Genomic DNA, 20,511 nt, shown 5'->3' with positions numbered 1-20,511 from the left:
CCACCACCCACACAGAGACACAAACCCTCCAACATCCTCAGGCCAACACACACCTGAGGGCTCACTCCATATATCTGGTCAGTTGCTAAATCTTGTCATTTCTGCCCACACAACTCTCATATACTTTCTCTTCTCTTCACTCACACAGTAACCATCTTAGTTTCTGTCCTTATAATCCCATTTACAGCACTGATAGCCTTCTAATTAGTCTCCTGGCCTCAGGTCTCCCCCTTCCAATCTAACCCTCACGCTGGTTGCAAAGTGATTTTCCAAAAGGGAACCTTGACCATGTCACTCTCCTACTCAATAAACTACAGTGGTTCTCAATTACCTATAGTATTAAGTATAAAGGGGGTGGGGGTAGGTAGCTAGGTGGCACAATGGAAAAAACACCGACCCTGGAGTCAGGAGGATTTTGAACCTGAGCTTAAATCCAGTCTCAGACACTTGACACTTAATAGCTACGTGATCCTGGGCAGGTCACTTAACCCTCCTTGCCCCCCCCCCCCCCCCCGCAAAAAAAAAAAAAGTATCAAGTATAAAAGGGAGATAGGTGGTACAGTGATTAGAGCACAGAGCTTGCAATCAGGAAGATTAATCTTCCTGAGTTCAAATCCAGCCTCCAGCACTTACTTAGCAGGATGATTCTGGGCAAGATCCTGTTTGCCTCAGTTTCCTCATGTGTAAAATTACCCAGAGAAGGAAAGGACAAACCACTCCAGTATCTTTGCCAAGAAAACCCAAATGGGGTCACAAAGAGTCAAACACAAATGAAAATGACTAAACAGCCACAAAATCAAATCTAAACTCCTTTGTTTAGGATTTTAAATTCTTTGCAACCTGACCTCTTCCAGTTTTCTTATCCTTTCTTATCCTCTCTGAATGCTCCACTCTAAATGTACAGGTCTATCTGTGTTTACTCACACACAACACTCCATCTTCTGTCTCTGACCCTTTGCAGTGACTGTCCCCCCTGCCTGGAATGTGTTTCTTCTCACGGCCTCCTCTTAGGATACCTGGCTTCTAACAAGATTCAATTTAAATGCCACCTTCTACAGGAAGTCTTTCCTGATCCTTCCAGCTGTTACAGCGTTCCCTTCCATCTACTCTCTGTGTATCTTGTAGGAACTTTTTATTTGCATTAGAATGTTAGCTCCTAATGGTGATGAATGAAATGGCCAACCAGGATTCCAGGGTACCAGTGATACAACTGTTTTGTTTTTTGGTTTTTGCAGTGATACAACCTTCTACCATTTTACTCATTTCATGACAGAGAGACTGGACTCATGGTTCAGGGCGGGGCAGGTGGTGGAGGGGATGCATTTTTTGGACATGGCCATAGCGTAGATTTGTTTTGCTAGATTATGCTTATTTGTTACAAGGCTTTTTCCCCCTCTGTTTTTAACTAATGGGAACAGAGATGTTGCAGGGAGAGGGGAGGTTAGAAATAGTGATGCCTCCAAAAAAGAGGGCAACTGTCATATTTTTTTTTAAATGTACACAGCTGAAGGAATTTCAGAAGGAAGCACAGAGAAGCAGGGCAACTTTGAAAATGGAATGTGCAATTATATACATTTAAAAAAACCAAGTGGAATGAAATGGAGATTGATGGTTTCATATATGATTTTTTTTTGCTATTCTGTTATGTAGATGGCATTTAATTTCATAATTTGAACATTTTATTTTTAAAAATAAACCTTATTACCCACCTTCTGCCAGGGAGGTAATAGGCTCAAGATGCAGGCAAGACATGTATTTTGGGAAATGTCAATGTGAGACTTTAACTCCACATATTTGCCACTAGGTTTTCTTTTTCTTTCTTTTTTATTTTCATTGGGGGTAAAAAGTATGAGTGGAGCTAGAGATAGGGTTCCCTCCTCCCCAAAATGAGAAGAGAATGAACAGAAGGAATCACAGAGCACCAGGAAAGCTTCGAAGGTTATGTTATATTTATTACATATTTAAAGAGAAAAGCAAACACTATATAACATATTTGAAGTTTCATGTGCAGTATTCCCTTTTCATTCTAGAACTTGCATGGAAATGTTCATTTTATTTGGTGCTCATTAAGTTATGAATTTTAAAAGTAGGAAAAAGAAAACACAAGAAAAAGATTGTGAGCCCCTAGAGGACAAGGGATAGTTTATATCTAACTGTCTTTGTTATGGACAGTGCCTAGCATGCAGAAAGCACTTGATGTTTGTTGATTGATTTTCTGTGACAAAACAGGGAATGCAAATAAGAACTCTAAGGGTCTACAGGAGGTAGAATGCCAGCACCAAAGGGATCTGAAAAGCCAGTCTTTTTGAAGCCTCTCTAGGGGAAAGTGGTTTCTCCTTTGCTAGAACACTCAACAGCATCTCTCCTTTCCCACTCCCCCATCCCATACTCCATGGGATTATTCCTCTGTACGCAGGTCATTCCCCCAGCCCCACCCTTGACACACACCAGACTGTGAACTCTGAGGACAGGAACATTTTTCACCCAGGTGTTCCCATCACTCAGCACTGTGCCCTGTATATAGTGGGTACTCGGCAAATGTTCTATGAATTCAAAATAGCAAAGCCAGAAGGCACCTGAAGGCCTAAATCCAAAACCTTCATCCCACAGATGAGAAAATTGAGATTCAGAGAAGGGAACTGATTTGCTGTTGGATCACAGTGCTTGCTATTAGCGACAGTGCTGAGACTAGAACCTGGTGTCCTTCTTCTTTATTCTACCTGCCTACTGCCTCTCATCTACATACAATAGAGATGGTGCACCCTGCCAGGGAAAAGAGCAGGTGGGAGATGTCGACCATTTCCTCACCTGATAATATCCCTTGCCACACACTCAACCCAGCCCAGGCTGAGGTCAGATATTTTCCCAGAGACAACACAAATACACACAACACACACACCCTAAAACACAGAGAGGACCCCAGAGAAAAGGAACAGGTTTCTGCTGATCAAAAGAAACCCACTTTGTGACCCAGGAACCAAACTTCCCAGATGACAAGTAGGAATCATTATCCTCTGCTGTGGATCATCTTTCATCCAGCCCAAGAGGAGAAACCCTCAAAAAAACATGGTTGTCTGCCAACCCATCAACCACATTCTCAGGGGCAAGAGGGCAAGAGGCCCCTCCCCAGGGACCAATCCTCTCCCACAAGGAGCTTCCCTGGCTGCCGACCAGGGCTTGAAGCAGCAACAGGCCTGCACATGTGCAGTCAGGCGATGACGCGTGAACACAGCAGACCCAAGCGGGGGCCCACGCCCCAGGAGCCTTGCTTGTCTATGAAGGAGGCACGGGGAGCCCAAGCAGGTCCTCAGTGCAATAATAATACTATTATTAATAATAATAGCTCTAATTTCTAGGAGGGCATTTTTACAAAGCACTTTTCTCATTAACAGAGGTAGTACAAATATCATCAGAAAGAACAGTTTGGAGTTAGGAGAGTCCTGGGTTCAAATCCCAGTTTCAGTGCTTACTAATTGTGTGACCTTGGATAAATCACCATTTCTCTAAGTCTCAGTTAACTCACCTATAAAATGGAGCTAATAGTTGCAGGTTGTTATGAGAAACACATGTTGTAAATCTCAGCATGAGTTATAATTGTTATACTCCCCATTTCACACTCAAGGAAACTGAGGAGGACAGAAAAGGGACTTAACCAAAGTCACAGTCATTAGTGACAGCTATTATTTAACCCAAATCTGCCAACTCCAAATCTAACTCATTTAATAATAAAGGCTAGCAAAGTTGATCTTTGCCCTGGGAGCCTTTCCGAGAAGGAATCACTCCTTCTAGTATTCTATTCTGACTAAGTACTTAGGCACCCCATGAATAGAGCCCTGGATTTGGAGTACAGAAGGTCTGATCTAGATTCTCTGGCCTTAGACACTTACTAGCTGTGTGGCCCAGGTCAAATCACTTGACCTATGTCTGCCTCAGTTTCTTCATCTGTAAAATAATGATAACAACACCTCCCTGGGTTGTTGTGAAGGTAAAAGGAGATAATATTTGTACAGTGCTTAGCATAGAGCCTGGCACAGGGTAGATACTTGATAAATGCTTCTTAAATCTAAATCTAAAATCTCCTAACCATAATCACCCTGAGCTATTTAGGGTTAAACGTGATCCCTCCCAAAGGTAATTGTGTTTTAAGTGAGGCCGGGCTTAGCAAAGGCAATGATTACCCCTAGGGGGAATGACCTACTAAAGTGAAACTTGCAGGCCTACACATGGAAAATACTACCAGGGGTCTTTTTAGCAGCCAACCTAAGCTTGAGGCCCTAGTTGGCCCACAGTCCTTAGGAACCTCATAGCCCATAAATTAGGAGATCCACGGTTCTAGAAGTCAAAAGAACAGACAATGTGGCTCTCAGGCAGAGTTCAGCCTGGCTTTTGCCCTAATTCTCTGTGTCACTAAATCTTTCTGGTACCCATAGGTGAAATCTGGAAGTTGGAACTAGATGACTTCTCACATCTTTTTTGGCTTAGAAATTCTTCAGTTAGGCAAGGAATGTCAGATTCCTTGTGAAAGCCCTGGATGCCTCATATTTGAGGAAGGATAGTGTTCAAGCATGAAGATTTAGATCCTACAAAGATAAATTAAGAAAACGCAGTCTTAAACCCAGACTTGGATTACCATAGGCAGGATAGGCAGCTCAGTTGTGCAGCTGGGGAAAAAGGACTCCTAGAAAATGTTTAGTGCCTAAATTGTATTTTCAGCATCTAAACATTTGATAAGCCTCCCTCTGAAGAGGTAGAGTGGCCTGGTGGTACAGTGGATAGAGTACCAGGGCCTAGAGTCAGGAAGACATCCTCATGAGTTCAAATCTGGCCTCAGACACTAACTGTGTGACCCTTGGCAAGTCACTTAAACCCTGTTTGCCTCAGTTTCCTCATCTGTCAAATGAGCTGGAGAAGGAAATGGCAAACCGCTCCAGTATCTTTGCCAAGAAAACCCTAACTTGGGGTCCCAATGAGTAGAACATAATTGAAAAAATGACTGAAAACAATGAAATGGAAGAAGTGGGAATATCCAAGTCCATTTTCAAACAAAGTGAAGCAGTAATTTCTCCATGAGTGAGTAACCTGGTTCCACCACTAACATACTTTACAACCATGGGAAATCTGTTCCTTTCTCCAGGGCTCAATTTCTTCATCTGGTAAGGGGGAGGAGGATAGGAGGGAAAGTTAGTCTAGCTGATCTCCGAAAAGACTTTCTAGCTCTAATATTCTATGGTCCAATATTCTAAGTTCTAAGGGCCTCTGTCAATTTGACATTTTTATGCTATAGAAACCATTCTATGATCTAAGCCAGGACCCATAACAGGTCAGGGCACAGGGATCCCTGGCTCCTAAAGCACGGGCAGGCTTAGACCTAATCTCCTAGCCACAAGCATACCTCTCATCTAGAGGGAAGGTAGATTATAAACAAGACTGACCTCACTGAGAAATCCAGCAACCCAGTATTAAATTGATCGCTATGGTAGAATTCTCCACGAAGACAAAAATGTGGTAACCTCTCTTAATTACTTGTTTTTGTTTTGTTTTGTTTGTTTTTTTTAGTGAGGCAATTGGGGTTAAGTGACTTGCCCAGGGTCACACAGCTAGTAAGTGTTAAGTGTCTGAGGCCGGATTTGAACTCAGGTACTCCTGACTCCAGGGCCGGTGCTCTATCCACTGCGCTGTCTAGCTGCCCCCTTTTTGTTTTGGTTTTGGTTTTTTGGTTTTTTTTATCTTAATTACTTGTGTTTGAAGGTGCAGGGAGAACAGGGGAGTCGGTATTTGCCTTAAGTCCCTTGCTCATAATGGTTCCCCACTCTCTACAGAAGAAAATACAATGTTCATAGGCAAGCATTCAAGACCCCTAGCAATTAGGTTTAGCCTACCTCTCCTATCTTCTCTTACAGTACTCCTGGCATTCTCCCAGCTTCTATACAAGGGGAACATTATTTACCCAGGGGATAAAAGATCTAGAAGGCCTCAGTTACCTCCTTTACAAAAATATTAATGACAGTGCTAGTAACTCATTTAGATAGCCCTTTAAGCTTTGTGAAGTACTTTCCTCACAATAACCATGTGGGGTAGGTAGTGCAAGCATTGTTCTTCTCATGTTACTGATGAGGAAAGTAGGACTCAGATTGAATAACTGGATCACCAGCTAATATGTCTCAGGCCAGGATTCAAACCCAAGTCTCTTCTAATTCCAAGTCCCATTTTTTCCATTTAAAACAAGCTGTTGCCTGCTCTGTCTGACCCCCTCCCATGCACTCCATAATTTTCTAACTCATATTTGTGTATGCTGTATGCCTCATCTCCCATACAGGACTGCAAAATCTTTGGAGGTAGAGGCTTTTCTACTTTTACCTCCCCAACACTGAGCACAGGGCCTACACACAGTAGGGCATTTACTAGACCTCTGTCTGATGAATTGAATTGTTGGAAGGTCTCCAAGTCATCTTTATTTGGCTTTGGAGCCTGTGATGCAATGTTTGTTGTTGCATCCTAATGGTGCCCAGCCACAGGAGTTCTCATTACTTAGTGAGGAAGGGAGGCAGGCAGGCAGCCCAGGAGTGTACTGACTGCCAGTCTGGGGTAACAAAGAGTTCACGGATAACCCACCTGCAGATAATGGAGAGCTGGCTGTGCCCCAAACAGAAAAATGTCAGAAAATGCAGAAGTATCAAATCCCTTAGCTCTGGGGCAAAAGGCTACGGCATTTTGAAAATCCATTTGCTTCAGCTGTCTGGACGCTGACCCCTTATCTTCATATACATGGGATTGGGTCCAACTCTGCCCCACAAGAACAATTTGTTTGGCCCTTGAAACGCGTAATGATCAAGGCTCAAAGCCTGGTGGGGAGAAGGTTTCTGGTAGATTTCCTGCAAAGTGAAGCTTAATGCTCAGCTCCCTAACTTTCCAGTCACAAAAGAATCACCAGTTCTTTGTATTAGAACCCAAGTCCAGAAAGAGCTCTCCAGGTTTCAGGTGGGAGAAGGAAAGGGGAAAATCAATAAACTTCTTGTTGACCTCTTCCAAGCAGGAAGCATTAAACCATAGGGCCCTGGGATATCTTTTACTGAAAGTCCCCAGACTCGGAGGAGCTCCTTTCTTCCCAGTCACTGCTGCCCATCAGAGCGCCAAACCTGCAGTGGGGAGTCTGCCCTTTGCTCTGGATCCAGACCCCCCTCTCCCCCAACTCAGGCAGAGCACTGCTGAACAGAAGTTTATAAAGTTGAGCCAAACAGACCATTCCCCAATCCCCCAGGGGGAACCGGCTTCGGGATCCAAGCCCAAGTCTCTCCCCCCTTCCATCCCATGGAGAGTTGGTGAAAGATACCATAGAACACACACACACACACACCCGCACGGAGTGATCATTTCCTTACCTCTAAATGCCAAAACGGCCGCTTCGTCCTTCAGACTTGGGGGTTAACGGGGGTCCCATGATAGCACCCGGAGCTCAAAGCACCCGAGCTGGGTCAGCTGGGGTGGGAGCGCGGCCTCTCAGTGTCTTAGGGGAGTGGGTGACTGCGCGTGCGCTCTCCCCACGGCCCAGGGGTCCGGGCTGGGGTGGGGGGGGGGCGAGCTTCGGGGAGGGAAGTTGGCTTGCTCCCGTTCCCACTGGACCCAAAGGACTCGATGGGGGCCTGTGTGCGCGCCTTCCCCACGTTCACAGGGGCTTGCAGCCGGGCTGACTCAGGCAGACAAAGTTTTTCAGCAGGAGCGTTGGGGCCCCAGCCTGTCTTGACCCTGGCCAGCGACGGGTGGGAGAGTAGGACTCTTCTCTACTCTGCGCAGTCAGCATCTGCTCCTCCGAGATTCTCCCAGACCACTGGCCGCCGCCGCCGCCGCCTCCCAAACTCCTCTGGGTCCCGACAGCAGCAGCGCCGGTGGCTTAGCCGGGCCCCCCCTCGAGCCAATCAGAGCGTGGCGGCCAGGCGCTTAGCCGCTCGCCAGAGCCTTCCCCGCACATGAATGACTGCAGAGGACTAATGGGTCGGTGAGGCCCGTCCCCTCCAAGCCCCGGGCCCCCCTAGGCCCCGCCCCCTCCAGGCCCCAGGCCCCTCCAAGCCCCGCCCCATAAGTCTCCCCCCGCCCCTCCAAACCCAGCCCCTACCAGGCAGGCCAAGTGAACAATGAAGGAGGGAGGGCTCGAGTGAGGCTGGCTGGGAGTGGGGGCGGTGAAGCCGGAGTGGGGGAGACGCTGCACCTGTTTCCAAACAAACGCACAATAGCCCAAGAGATGCTTTCCAGCTCCAGCCCCTCAGGGAGCCGAACTGACAGAAGGACTGACGAAGTTGCTCCAGCATCGGCCTAAGCTCCAACCTGGATGAGATCCGCACAGCGCAGCGTCCCTCCGGGCAAGCGCCCAGCCCTTGCAGTCAAGCCGTGTTGCCCCCACCCCCACCCCTGCCTAGCCCTGGTTGCTAGGTTTGTTATGGGGCGGGGCCAAGATGGGGGCGGGGAGGGAGAAGAGGGGCAGAGGAGATTTCCTACTAATGTTTGGAGAATTTCAGGTTCAAGTTCCATTCACACTCTCTAGTTCTCAGGTATTGGAGACCGCGGGGGTCCCGCGCGCACTTGGTTGCATTCCCAGAAGAGACTGCTGGCCACAACACCTGGACGCTGCCGTATGGCCTCAGCTTCTTTGGCCCAAGCCTCTGGAGGAAAACAGGGATGAGGCCGTGGGCGATTCTGGGGCGGGGGCCAGAACAGGAGCTGAGCAGAGGAGTGGCCTAGGCCAGGCCCAGTTCAGCTCTGGGTAACCCAGCCCAACCCGGTCGAGGAAAGCTCAACCCATCCACCTTGCTTCTATCAGTCCCAAAAGAGCTGACTGCCCCTGTCCTACTCGCACAACCCCACCTGGCTGGAGTCAGCCTAGAAAAGTCCGGCCCTGCTAGCCTAGCCCATTCTGATACAGCCTTAACCGAAACCAAGAGAGTCCAATCTGGTCCTGCGCCACCCATTCAACCCTATTCAGACCCTAGCCAGCTCAGTAGAACGTCTCCAACCCAACCTTATTTAGAAAGAGCCTTCTTTTGCCCCACCCCCACTCCCCAACCTGATTAAACCCCCCTCGGTTCAGAAGACTCTATCAGGCCCCCACACAGCCTGCCCATCCAACTAGATCCAACCCCTGGTAACTTTAAAAAAGATACTGCCATTATTCTTAGAATTTACAGGTGTTTTGCCACAAATCTTCATGGATGAGCCCCAAAGTGTTTGGAGCATACACACCCACCTCCTGAATTCAGCTAACTATACAGCTGTGAAATTGGAGTCCCCACTTGTAAAGACAGCTGGGATGGACCCCAGGGTGGGGGGTTTCCATGCTAAACCCCTCAGATAAAACTCAAGTGAGGCTAGCCTTACCTCTTAAGTGGAGCAGTGATCTGATTTTCCTGAGAGTCTGACACCCAGAGGAGCAAGGACCCTGTGGAGTGAAGAATGGCATCCACCCCTCCACCCCTCAATCTAAGGGCAGAATGCACTAGTAAAAGTTACTATCCTAGTTATAACCAAGGATATCAGTAAAAACTGAAGATCTTCCTAAACACAGACAGATACCCAGCTGTAAGATGATCCCTCACATTCCTGCCTAATACAGTCTGCTGCTGCCGACCTCCAAGCCTGCCTCTAATTCCAGGACAGAGGCTGTGGCATTAATTCCAAAGACAGCAACAGGGCTCCATTTCCATGCCCAATAAAACACTATTTAAGTTTGCTCCCCTGCAGCTGGATAGGCTCTACTCTTATCTGTACAGTCTTACTGAATACATAACAGATTTTCATGCTCTGTTTTTATTCTTACCCAAATGGACAAAGGTAAAACCTCTCAGCATAACATAACAGAAAGGGAACTAGGTTTACAGAGCAGGAAATTAGGGTTCAAGCCTATGGTCTACTATTAACTGGCTACAGGAGCTTAGGCAAATCATTCAAGGTCTCTGCCTCAGTTTCCTCATGTGTAAAATAATGGATGGAGCAGTTGACACCTTGGGCTCCTTGCAGCTCTAAGATTCTATATTCTAAGGCCCCTTCCAGCTCTTGCATTCATCAGTCCTGGAATGATTTCATGGCGTAGAATTAGGCACAAAGGACCAGCTCAATATTTTTGGCAACTAGTAGATTCCTCTTCCTTTGAGTTCTTAAAGCCAAGACTGGATTGCAATATGTCAAGTATATTATAGAGCAGATTCTTGTCCAAGTACAGATTGAGCTAGATATTCTCTGAAATTCTTTGCAGCTCTAAGATTCTGTACAATACTTGGTGAGAGGAGTAAAACAACAGAACATCTATCTGCAGGGGCAGGGATGGGTGGAGAGATGGAAATCTTGCATTTTGAATAACACAGCTTTTGAGCTCTGGATCTACCACATAATAGCTTGGGGATGTCACTTCACCTTGTTGATATTTCCTCATCTACAAAACAGGGGTAATAATAGCTATCTTGCCCATTTCACAGGATCAAATTAGATAGTATATATAAAGGTGCTTTGTGGTCATAAAGCATGAGCCGCATGTAACATACAATCTCATAGGGTGTGGGAGCTGGAATAGACAATGGAAGGACTCTCCACCTTTTTTTGTATCATGAACTTTTGGGGGGCAGTTTGGAGAAGCCTATGAATACCTTCTCAGAACCATTTTTTTGAAAAAACTCAACTGAAAAAAATGCTTAATTACATTGAGAAGTTAGAGAAAATAAAGATGTAGTTTTCCCATCTGAGTTGATAAGGCAGCATAAAAATCTATGCCCATACTCTTTTTGTGGGCCCCAGGTTAAGAACTCCTGAGCTAGATATATTTTGATCGGAGAAGCAAAGACAAAAGGGACCTCAGAAGATTTAGAACTAGAAGAGTGCTTAGAGCTCATCTATCAAAGAGTTCTTAACCTTTTTTTGTATCGTGGACCTCTTTGGCAATCTGGCAAAATCAATAGACCTTTTCTCTGAATAATATTTATAAATGAACAAAATAAAATACAAAGGATTACAAAAGAAACCAATTAAATTAAAATAGTTATCAATTTTTTAAAGTTTATGGATCCAACACAAAGAACCCCTATTTAGTCCAGCTCCAGTGTTAAGGTAAGTTATAAAAAATAAAACCCAACAACAACAACAATCATGATCTCAGAGACTACATATATCAATGTGACGATAAGTGACAGGGAAAACCCACTTTCAAAGTTGGCATTTTTCCCTATCTTTAATATCTTTGGTTAAGTTAGTAACTGAGGGGGAGAGGGAAAAGAGCTGGATTAAAAATGGAATCTTTTCTTTATTTGTAATGGGAACAAACTTGGAAAAAGTACTTTCTGGTTCATCAGGAATTTATACCTCCTGCTTTGGCCCTCTATCCTCAATGTGTAGGATGGTGTTTTCCAGAAAGCCTGTTTTGTACCCCACATGATGGCCCATCAGATGGACTTGGAAGAGGGCTCTCAGAAGCCAATCCCAGAGGAGAGGGATTGATGTTTCTTATTCTTGTCCTTTGACCCTTTAAGTGTAGCTGGGGGAGGGTCATTTTGTCTCTCTACCCCTTTGCCCTTTACAAAAGCAGCACTATGTAGTAGAAAGAAAACCAAACTAGAAATCAGAACACCTAGGCTACCTTCTTGATTAGCTGTGGGACCTTGAATAAGTCATTTTCACACATTGAGCCTCATTATCAATATCTATAAAATGAGAGGTTTAAAACAGATGATCTCTATGGCCCCTTTCAGGTTCTAGGTAAGCCTCTCTCACTGATCCCCACTTTCCTCATCTGTAAAATAGGAATCCCAGTGCTTGGATTGTCTACCTCACAGGGCTGTTTTAAGGAAACAGCTTCATATATATTAAAGCACTATAGAAATGTGAGCCAAAGTGACTACTATGGTCCCAAAAGGAATCCTCTACACTGGAGAAGAACATGGTTGGGATGATTTTTGGTTTACAGCAGATAAGATCCACAATGCATATGCCAGTTTCAGGCCCTTGTTCAAGATGACAAAAGGTGATTTCTTCGAGATATTAACATAATTACTAGACTTCTATGCTATAGAGAAGCAATTAGATGAGTCTGTGATTTTCACAGTTATTTGTCTCAGAGAAGGCATCTGTGGTTCATCTACTGTGATGATCCATGACTGTATTCTATAATCATCAGGAATTATTTTGCTAATAATTGAGGTGCCTTTAAATAATTTAGTTCTAATGACACAAGGCACCCTCCTAGAATAATCTGAGCTTGAGTGATTCCAATTTCTAGGTTTGTTTCTTGTTCCAAAGAAGAGATTCAATTGAGGGAGGCTGGAGTTTCTGCTTCATGACCCAGTCTTCTCAGAGAGAAATAGAATATCACCTCTCAATTCCCAGACACCTTCAAGAAGAGATCCTAATATTGAGTGAAGCTAAGGAGAGATTTGCATGTTCTCAAATTCTCTAAGAAATCAACTACTCTAACCTCCTTGTTTAAGAGATGAGAAAACCAGAAAGGGAAATTCACTTCCCCAAGGTCAGACAGCAAGTGTACACAATGAGTTATAAACTCCTAAGCCTGATTTTCAAGGTCCTTGATATTAAGGTCCCATGTTACTAATCCTTAATTTACCACATTCCCCAATAATCAACAATTTTTCATGTCCCTTTGAAAATGTAGCCACAGGTGTTCATTAAAGGTTTATTAACTGATAGGTTTATATGAATCCACAACTTCTGGATTTTTACATCACCTTCTCAGAATACAGTATAGTGGTGTTTCCACTGGGTGGAAGCAGAGAAGGGGGAGGAAGAGTGAAAAGACGAAGAAATGGGTAGAGATGGGAGAGGTGGATAGAAGTGGGAAAGATGGGTGGGGAAAGTTGATGGAAATGGAGGAGATGGGTAGGAATGAAGGAAAGGGGTATGGAGTGCAGAAGAGGATAAGGCAGATGAGGAAAGAGGAAAAGAAGGAGAGATTCAGTAGGAAAGTGGAAGAGGAAGAGTAGGGAGAAGGGGAGGAACTCACATGTTCCCCTTCAGCAACTGTGGCCAGGAGCCAGCTCTCCTGCCTTGTCCCCATCAAAGCTCAGTCTCAGGCTGCCAAATAGAGTTTGGAACAGAGACCCTTTGAAGCCACAGACACAGGAAACGTCTGGCTGAGCAAGGTCTTTTGCTGGGCTCTGCTGCTTGCCCTTTTGCAGGGCTCCTTCACTCCTTCACTTATAAGACATCAGGTTGGGCTGTGCCTAAAGTCAGGGTGGGTCTGTCTGTCTCTCTTACCTTTCTCCTCTTATTCCCTCTTCTTCTCTTTCCCCATCTCTCCCTCTTTCACCCTCTCTTTCCTCTCTCTCACCCTCTCTCTCTTCTCTTTCTTTCCTCTCCCCCCCCCAACTTTCTCCCTCTATCTCTCTCCCTCCTTCCCTCTTCTTGCCACTGGGTTGATTGCTGGGTCAGTTCTCTTCGCCTCCCCATTTTCCTATTAATTCCAAGCAAATGCTTCTTCTCCACACTAATTCTCCTGAGCAGAACCAAAACTCATAACAGTGGTGGCAACAGCTGCAGCTGGAGGTAAACTAAGCCTAGGTTCACTTAGATTTAGTCCTGAGTACACTGGGGGTGGGGGTTGTTGGAAGTTCTTAATGACCTATGGTTATAAGTAAGTGGACACTGCAGGGGCCTAAGTTCACAGTGTGGTAGCATAGAAATAAAACACTGACTTCGAGGCAGGAGACCTTGTTCTTCTGCCAACTTGCTGTGTAGCCTTAGCAAGTCATTTCTATTTCCTGGTCTTTAATTCTCCCCCTTTGGAAGATCAGGCTTCTGGACTAGATGATCTCTAAGTTTCTTTCTACTTCTACTGCTTTATTTTCCATCATTCTGTGTTCTCAGCTTCTACCCACCTCAACACTACACAGGCATACCTGATTTATTGAGTTTTGCTTTATTGCACTTTGCTGATTTGTGACAACCTTGTGGATTGGCACTGTTTTCCCAACAGCATGCATTCACATTGTGTCTCTCTGTGACATTTTGGAAATTCTCACAATATTTCAAACTTTTTCATTATTATTATATCTTATGGTGATCTGTGATTAGTGTTCTTTAATGTTACTATTGTAATTGTTTGAGTGGCACCCATATAGGATAACAAACTTGATGAATACAGATTCTGTGTGTTCTGACTACTCCACAGACCCACTGTTCCCATCTTTCTCCCTCTCTCAGACCTCCCTATTCACTAAGACACAACAATATTGAACTTAGGCCAAGTAATAACCCTACAGTGGTCTCTACATGTTCCAGTGAAAGGGTCAGTTGATGTCACAGATTTCATTGTTGTCTTATTTTAAGAAATTGCTGCAGTCACCCCAACCTTCAGCAACCATAATCCTGACCAGTCAGCAGCCATCAACACTGAGGCAAGACCCTCCACTAGCAGAAGATTATGATTCACTGAAGGCTCAGGTGATTTTTTAGCAATTAAGTTTTTTTAATTAAGGGATGTGCTTTTTTTAGACACAATACTATCGCACACTTAACAGACTATAGTATGATGGAAACATAACTTTTATATGCACTGGGAAACCAAAAAAATTCATGTGATTTGCTTTATTGTAATTTTTGCTTTGTTGTGATGGTCTGGAACTGAACTCACAATCTCTCCAAGGTACGCTTATATTCAAAAGCTCCTTCCATTTTTAACATTCTCCGTTTTAAGGTGCCCTCCTGTTCTGAGTTTCTGTTTTGTCTTACACTATGTAGAAAATTTCCAAAATTGGCAGTATCTCCTCTTTCTAAGTGTTCAGGCAAGGGAAGAAATTATCTGAAATTCTAGCTCCTCTAGCAAAATAGGATTAATTTTTAATAAAAATTCAATACAAAAGCAATTTATTGAATACAGGGAAGAACAAGAGCACATTTATAACCTGTTGTTCAAAGTTAGGGCACACCTATTACCAAGTAACTTGGGCATGCAGGTTTTGTAGTACAGTCCTGGAGGATTTCCCCATAGTTATGCCCGATTATGGCTCTTCTGAGGAAACTTTTGCCCTGTGACTTTCTGCCCTCTTGAGTTAACAACAGAACAAGTTCCCAGCCCTCAGGAAGAGATGAGGCTCCTCTTTCCTAGTGACTAGGATTTTTCTGCACCAATCAAGGTTATCATTCTTGAAGAAAGGAATGGGAATCTGGCACCCTACTCCAAAATATGAGAAGCTGCCCTTTGCCCAACAGAGGAAAGAATGAGAGTGTCACTCAATAGATTAGAGAGAAAATGTGAAAGAATCACTGTCCCCAGTGCTTGGCCTCTTCTCTTACTCAACAGTTCTCATTTCTCTGATAACACTCCCTGCAGAACTCTAGAATTATGTCATTGGAATATAAGCTCCCTGGATTATGAGGTTGTTTCATTTTTGTCTTCCTACCTGTGGTCAGCACCTTGGATAGTGCCTTGCACATAGTAGGCACTTAATAGCTGTTTGTTTCATTGATTTAACTGACATTAGACATAAGCAAAAAAAGTAGTTACTTATGTACAATGATATGAAGGGCTCTGGGGAGACTTCCACTCAGAGATCATAGATCCATAAGAGGACCTTAAAACACTGGATGGTAGAATGAGAAGGCACCTTAGAGCATAGGACATGGAATGTTAAAGCTGGAAGTAACCTGAGAACATAGAATTTTAGAATATAAAACAAAACAGAAAAATGTTGGAAGCAAGTAGGGACTGCAGAAAGAATTGTCCAACCTCTTCATGTGAAAAAACTGAGTCCAAGAGAGGGGGAAAAACTTACTCACAGTCACATAGCATGGATTTGTTTTGTTTCCTCAGAGAAGACTCAGCTCCAGTCTTCAAGGGTCCCTTGGGTGGGCAAGAATTTCAGAAACTGTCTGACTTTATTCTCTGTATTCCTTGTTCTAACAAAGGACATAGCTGGGTGGCTTGGATAATGCATGAGCATGAGAAAAGGAAGGGTAGAAGAACCAAAAGAAAGAAACCTCGGAACTTGCCCTTCCTTCTCCCAACAAAGCTGGGATTTGCTGCCACAGCTGTTGCTGTTGCTATTGTTCATTGGGAATTTAGGTCAGGTCCCATCCTGAAGGTCTCTGTCTGCACATTCTCCCAGACTGAATGGAAATCAATCTTGGGAAGGGGGCTGGTGATAAAGATGATTATGACTGACCAAGGGCAAGGAACCTAAGATTAACTATATATGGCCAGGTAGGGTATGCAGAGAGGCAAGGGATGAGAAGGCAACAAGGACATGTTTTCTCAACTTTACAGTTCAGCCAAGAGAACTCAACAGACAAAGAAGGACCATTGCACTTGGAGTCAAGAGACATACATTCAAATTCCAGGCCTTTGGTATGTGAATTTGTACCCATCACTCCTTTGACCTTAATATCCTCATCTCTTAAATAATCAGGCTCATGTAGCTGACTTATAATTTCCTCCCAATTCTAAAAACCCTATGACCAAGGTTTAAGAGTTGGTTCGTATCTAGAGTCAAATCAATTTCTCTAAACTTCAGTTTCTTCATATGTGAAAAGGGAATATTACTTAGCATGCCTATCTTAACAGGAACTTCATAGGACTTAGAGCTGTAAGAGAATATAAATCGAGTCCATAGTCCTTTAAAAAAACAAACAAATGAGGAAGCTGAGGGCCGGAGTGAAGACCTGACTTGTCCAAACTCATGTAGCCCATAGTGTCTTGACTCCAAGTCCAGTGATCGTATCTATGGACCACACTTGTCTTGTTTGGCTCAATTGCATTTTCTGACTCCAAAACCATTTGTAAAGAAAGTAATTTTCAAATGATAAAATACTAGAGAAATTATGGAAAAGGAGAAGATGGAGATATTTGGTGTGCAAGAAACCCTTAGATTTGGTTCTTGTTGCTATAGTATATGAAATAAATTCTCTCTCTCTATCCTTCTCCATTCCTTCCCAGCTATTCTAGAGTAGAAAACACCCAAAGCTTGACCTTTTCTACCCATTTCTTGTTTGTGAACAGTACAAAACATTTGACTATTTCCTGTTTGCTCTGGAGCCTCCCTTCTAGCTGGAAGTCACCTCCCAGGAAGCCTGAGCAAGGGAGAATGACATATCTTGCCCATCTATTCTATGGGAACAGAAGACTCTCTTCAAGGGGCAAGGGCAATGAATTGGTCAGGCCACAGTAACCTGCCACATGTCAGCAGGTGGAAACCAAACTTAGCTTGTTGAGATGCCAACAGAGGAGAAAAAAAAGAGCCTTAGATGTGGAAGGTTACAGAGGTCTCATGAGGACAGAGTAGACCCTCCATCTGTGTTGCCTCCTAAGATTCATAATAAGAGTCAAGAGAACTGGATTCTAGTCTTGGTTCTGGCCTCAGCTTTTCATCTATAGAGTAAGGGGATTATATTGGATTAGAAAACTCATACTTATAAGATCAGGGATTCTTAAACTAGGGTACATGGACAAATTTCAGGAAATCTTTTAACTTGAATGGGAAAAAACATCTTTATTTTCACTAACTTCTAAATGAGACTTAGCATTTTCTTCAATGATTTAAAAGCATTATTCTGAGAAATGGTCTAAAGGCTTTACCAGAATGCTAGTGAGGTCCAAGACACACAAAAAAGTTAAAACCCTCTGGACTAAATAACATTTAAGTTCAACTTCAACATTCTATGTTCTAAGGTCCCTTTCAGTACTAATATTGTATGACATGATAAAAGGTTGTCACTCTACTTCTTATACACAAGTGTGTGCAAAATTCCAAATTCACAAAGCCAACAAATTAGGGAATAGTTCCCATTAAAAACAGGCCTCTTCAGGGGGCAGCTAGGTGGTGCAGTGGATAGAGCACCGGCCCTGGATTCAGGAAGACCTGAGTTCAAATCCGGCCTCGGACACTTGACACTTACTAGCTGTGTGGCCCTGGGCAGGTCACTTAACCCCAATTGCCTCACCAAAAAAAAAAAAAAAAAGAGGCCTCTTCCCTTTACAAATGTGGAGGCCTATTTGTATTGGGCTTTGTGAATTTGGAATTCTGCATACACTTGTACATAAGTAGTGGAGGGACAACCTTTTATCATATACGTATGCATGTATATGCGTGTATAGTTTCCTTTAAATAGCTACTCCTGCTAATGCATTTAAAATGAGATTCAACTGAGAAGTGTGATCCAAAGACAGCTTCTCAAAACAATGAGAGTGGTACATGTGTAATCTTCTATGTAAAATGAGGCATGTCTGCACATGAATACCCCTTATTGCACAAAGTGAGGCATATTTGCCATTTAGCTGTGACCTAATAGCCATGTCTGTCTTGCTTACAATGGAAAAGGCAGTCTCCTTCCCCCTAGCCCTATGTAGACTGACACTATATTTTCTCCATGATCGGAGTTCTACTCCAATCAATCAATCTACCAACAAGCATTTTAAAGCACCTACTAAGTACCTGAAACAACGCTTAGGAGGTGAAGATACCTAGACAAAAATGAAAGTGCCTCTAACCTCAGGGAATGAAACAATATTACACACACATAAGTATATGCAGGATAAATACGGAGTAATCAAGTTGGGATAAGGTACTAGCTGCAAGAAAAGCTTAAGGGGCAGCTAGGTGGCTCAGTGGATAGAGCACCAGCCCTGGATTCAGGAGGACCTGAGTTCAAATCCTGTTTCAGACACTTGACACTTACTAGCTGTGTGACCCTGGGCAAGTCACTTAACCCTCATTGCCCTAAAAAAAAGAAAAGAAGAGAAAAGAAAAGCTTCATATAGAAAATAGTTCAGTCCATGGAAAAATTGAGGTCCAGAACGCTGGAGCAAGTTGGCCAATGTCCCCCAATAAATTAATAACAGAGCCAGGACTAGAACCTGATTTCTGTTCTTTCAAATGTATCACCCTGCCTCTCTGTTGTTAAAGGCATACAAAGATTGAAAAGAAAATGTGCGTGTGTATATATGTATATGAAGAAGAAAGTAACACTGGGCATGCCTAAACCTTATTTAAAAGGGGCCTCAGCTGAATGTTCTCCCGAACTGACCTCTCAATGCCAAGTTTATATATTCTAGGCTGGGCACTATAGCTGCCACTCTGCCTCCTCTATCCACTTCTGGCTCATGGTCCCCCTCCTCTAAGCCTGAGAGTCCAGTCTTAACCTAAGCTCTGATTCCTCTTCATTTATCTGCATCAAACTGCGGGACTTAAATGATTCAGACCTTTCTCTATCCAGTAACATTCTTCTTCATTATTTAATATTCTTCCTGATTTAGCCTCTTCCCAGAGACTCGTGTGCTGGGGGTGGGGAATGCCAGAAACCATTGACCTATCCAATATGACATGCCAGTCAAATCTCTTCCTGGATCTTAGGCTCATAGATTTGGGTTGAAAGGGACTTTAACAATTATCTGGTTCACCCCTTTCATTTTATAGATGAGGAAACTGAGACACAGAGAGTGGAAGTGGTTTGATCAAAGTCACAAAGGTAGCAAGCAATAAAGTCATGACTCAAAGTATTTTGATTCAAAAACTGTTATTATTCCCATTACCTGGGGCTCCCATCTAGTCATCTAAAATCAAATCAATTTGCTAATAAGCATTAATTAAGATAATCCCTCTAGGCTCGATCCTATCCCCTCTAGTCTTCTCAAGCAGATTATATCCATCCCCCCCCCTCCTAAATCTTCAGCCTCTTCCTTTATACTGATTCCTTTGCTGCTGCCTTCAAACATTTCCAAGTCTCCCCTTTAAAAAAAGAAAAAAAAAACTTTCACCAGATCCTACTATTCCCTCAAGCTATCATACTATATCTTTCCTCCCTTTCTCATTCAAACTCTTTGAAAAAGCTGTTTACACATATTGATTCCACTTTCTCTCCCCTCATTCCTTATTGCAATCTGATTTCCAACTCCATCACTCATTACAAAGCTATCAATAATCTCTTATTCATCAAGCTAAGTGGTCTTTTCTCAGTCTTCAGTCTTCCAGATCTGTCTGCTACATTTAATACTGTTGACCACCCTTTCTCCTGGATATTGTCTCCTTGCTGGGTTTTCATAATGCTACTCTCCTGTATCTCCTCCTCCTTGACTGACTACTCCTCAACCATCTATTTACTAATTCATCATCTGTGTCACAACTGCTGACTCCAGATATTCCCCATGGTTTTTTTCTATGTCTTTTTCTCTACAAATTCTCTCAGTAACCTCATCAGTTCCCGTGAATTAAATTGTCATTTCTATTCAAATGACTCACAGACCTATATATCCAGCCCAGACTCTTCCCCAAGCATCAATCTTCCATCACCAGCTACCTATTATACATTTCAAACTGGATATTCCATGGGGCAGCTAGGTGCAGTGGATAAAGCACAGGCCCTGGATTCAGGAAGACCTGAGTTCAAATCCAGCCTCAGATACTTGACACTAGCTGTGTGACCCTGGGCAAGTCACTTAACCCTCATTGCCCCCCAAAAAACCAAAACCAAAAACAAAGTGGATATTCCAAAGACATCTTAAATTTAGAGTGTCCAAAACTTAACTCGTTATCT

General features: G+C 43.6%; 1 protein-coding gene across 2 annotated transcripts in view; it reads right to left on the bottom strand.

Annotated features, from left to right (window-relative positions):
* The window catches only part of LOC122740557 (DAB2 interacting protein), a 336,399-nt gene that overhangs the window by 300,133 nt on the left and 15,755 nt on the right, over positions 1 to 20,511 (bottom strand). Inside the window, exon 1 of one of the 2 annotated variants that reach the window (XM_043982902.1) lies at positions 7,380 to 7,495. The exons of the other annotated variant lie outside the window; for it this stretch is intronic. The gene's annotated coding sequence lies outside the window, so the exon portion shown is untranslated. Of the gene's footprint in view, positions 1 to 7,379; positions 7,496 to 20,511 lie in introns of those variants that run through there. 2 annotated transcript variants of the gene reach the window in all.

This window comes from Dromiciops gliroides, chromosome 2, assembly GCF_019393635.1.
Source record: "Dromiciops gliroides isolate mDroGli1 chromosome 2, mDroGli1.pri, whole genome shotgun sequence".
Classification (NCBI taxonomy): Eukaryota; Metazoa; Chordata; class Mammalia; order Microbiotheria; family Microbiotheriidae; genus Dromiciops; species Dromiciops gliroides.
This window is presented reverse-complemented; position numbering and strand designations above follow the sequence as displayed.